The sequence below is a fragment of the Arachis ipaensis genome, chromosome B07, assembly GCF_000816755.2.
Source record: "Arachis ipaensis cultivar K30076 chromosome B07, Araip1.1, whole genome shotgun sequence".
NCBI classification, from domain to species: Eukaryota; Viridiplantae; Streptophyta; class Magnoliopsida; order Fabales; family Fabaceae; genus Arachis; species Arachis ipaensis.
Window position 1 is genome coordinate 116,823,315 of NC_029791.2, and position 3,419 is coordinate 116,826,733.

Here is a 3,419-nt window from a genome sequence, read left to right on the forward strand (position 1 = left end):
AAAATTTTAGTTAAAAAATATAATTTGTTTAATTATTTTATATAACTTAATAAATAAATATATTTATTATTTAAAAATTATATTATATTAATAAAAGATGAAGTTATTTTTTAAAAAAATGTAATTTATTTTATAAATATTTTAAATACTAAAATTTAATTTAAACCTAAAATTTTATTAATTCGTTTTATCATTAAATTTTATTTTATTTCCAATTGAAATTTAAGTTATCCAAAGATGCAATTCAATTCTATATAACGAATAGAATGTTATACTATTCTTTTTTATTTTTCTGTAATATTTTAGTTTTGATTGAATAGAGAAAGATTGATGTGATAGAAAAATCCCTCTTCCAAGATAAAATGATTATGTGAAATCCTCACCCATTCTCGATATCCTTCCAATTTGCCTCATCCCTATAAACCCCTTTTCTACAGCTATCCTATTTTACTTTTTCTTATCCCATACCCTATAAACCCCTTTTCACTCCGGTTCTTATTTCAATTTTAAGGATCTTTTCCACAGGGCATGATGGCATTGCGTTCTTCTCCTTCCCAGACTCTCCGTTTCATGTCACTCAACATCTCTTTCGTAGACCTGGAAAAACTACCCGCTATATGAAGGGAGCGCTGGCTATCCATTTCATGTTGCTCAACAGGTCTTCCCAGGCTCTCCGTTCCATGTCGCTCAAAGACGATATATTTTCCTGCTGCAGCATTTCTTGGGTTTCGATGATGGCGGCGATGAAGAGCTTCTCTCTCCCACATGATGGTGACATGGTGAAGATCTTCTGTCAGAACATGCATAGGGTTTTCCATTTATTTGACGAATGTTTGTGGTTAGCAATCATAGGGCACAGTAGGATTCACTACACAGGTACTCTATTTAGATTTGTAGTTGCCTATCAAATCACTAATTGTAACTACTTCTACTTCTGTACCGTGATTTTGTATCTAACTGAGTCATTTTTTATGTGGAAGTGATTGATGGATTTGAATAGCTATTCCTTACGGTTGCTGTTGATCATGATGATTCTAATATCTACTGGCTGTACTTTAGTCGAAATTCTTTTGGAGTAGGTGTATTAGGGTTTTCATTTCATTGATTTTAAATGTTATTGGAATTTGTTATTTCTGATTTTTCAAATTGCTTTATTGGTCCCAGAAAAAGAGTTTCCTTTTGTATGCTCTTTCTTCTCCGAATTATTATTCAACATTGGGTATATCCTTTCATTTCTTGTGCTGGTTCTGACGATGGATGTAGCAAATGAGATTTGTATGGTGTCAACTAATTCATAACAATGCCTTCGTAACATCACTCCTTGGAAGGAGTATTGGAAAATAACCATTAGGGTGATCAGGATATGGAGTTTATGTGATCCCAGAGAGGAGACTGACGAACCTGCTTTTCTTCATATTGTGGTCATGGATAAATCAGTGAGTTGTTATATATGTTTTGAGACATTTTTTAATCCGAGAGTTATTATATATGTTTTCAGACTTTTGTTTAATTTTTCAAGTTTACTTTCTGGTGCAGATTCAGTCTATTTAATTTTGTTTTGTTTTGAGTTGAATCAGATATTTCAATAGAAGGTTTTTCATCATTAGAAGAAGCTATGTGAAATGTGGAAAATTATAATTCATAGTTTTATGATTCCAAATTTTTGTTGTTGTTGTTATTGGTATGAGGTCTTTCTTAATTGTTTGGTATGCATAATCTTATCTGTGTAAATTAATGCATGAATACTGCTTGATAGAATGTCTATGTGAATAATTTGAAAGCTAAATTTAATGCTATATATCTTTCGCATTAGTACACAGTTCAATCCTTGGCATTTTTTCTGTGACTTTCTTCATTTGTCATTCTTTCAAACATGTTATTTAATACAAAGACATGGATATGTTGATCACTTGCTTTGTTTAACTTGTGTTGGTCTTTGGAATCTGTTGATAATTGAAATTTTGCTATTTACTACTTTATTTTTTTTATTTTACAAGGGCATGGATTCAAGAGAACTAGACAATCAATCATGGTGGTTTAGTTTTAATGTGTTCTTTGGATAGGACAGTGCTTATTTAATGTGTTCTTACTTGAGTTGAATTTTCGTTTAACTTGTGTGTCACTCTAGAATATGACAATGCTTGAGATGTTGCTAAAAACTACTTTATGCTTTTTCCTCTACAAGGACATTGATTGAAGACAAATAGACTCCCAAATTTACTAAAAAATCCTAGGCGTATGATTTTTTATATATATACTTTGATCTCACACTTTTACTACATTGAAATTATTGAGAGAGATTCTTGAATATGAATTAGGACATTGAATGTTTGCTTTGTTATATTCAGCTCATGAGTTATGGTTGAATGCATTTGGTGACAAAAAAGTAGATAGATTTTTTTGATACAGATTATATTTTAAGCTCGAATGGTGCATCAGTCAGAGAAGTTAATGGGTTTGAGCCATTGACCATATTCAATCAGTTGGATCTTAGGGGACCATAAATTGAAATGATCCAACCACATGTATACATGCATCTGAATACTTCAATACTAATACTACTTAGTCTCATTATTTGCTTAATTTCTGATTCTCTTTTAATTTTATATTTGGTATTCTACGTATCTTTATTTAGTTTCTTATCTCACATGCTGTGGTAGTTCTCATTCAGTGATTTTTGGAAATGACATACTCATTTAGTGCAATGACATGCTTTATAGTTTCTCAAGTAAAAGTTTACCCATAATAAAGTCTGAATTTTCTGTATAATTTGTTCTGAGTTTTGGCGTATTATTTCTACCTTTTATGTTCGGTTTGAAGATGCAGAACTTTTATTTCGTTCTTTGTTCTCAGCTTTCCTGTGTTGTTTGTGGATTTTATTCTAGGGTAAAAATGCTAAAGTAATTGGAATAGCGTAAAAGTGTAGTCTGTGTTCAAATCTGTTTAATGAAAATTTAATTTCTTCAATTACTCACTTGAATTGGATATTGCCTGTTTAGTGAAATGACATGGTCTAAAATTTCAGTTTTTTATATTTTCTCATTAAAAGGTTTGAATGTTTTTTTTTTGTCAAAAGTTTGGGTGTATACTTTAGATATTTAACTTGGAGTTAGAAAATCCTAAAAGTTTTTCAAAATAATTGAACAATTGTGATTTTAACTTAATCAATTTGTGTGCACTTTCTTAAAAGTAGTTGAGTTCAACAAGTTGTATAAAAATTCCAACTGCTAACCAAGCTTTATGTTCTAGACTACGTAGTTTATCATTTTATATTGTATTTTGTGTCACATAATTTATGAAGTTAAACATCTTTCTTTAGAAATTGGAGTGTGTTACGTTATTTCTAAATTAGTGTGAGAGGAACAAATTTGTTTACATGGTTAAAAAAAATAATTCACTCATATTTTGAAGTGATTTTT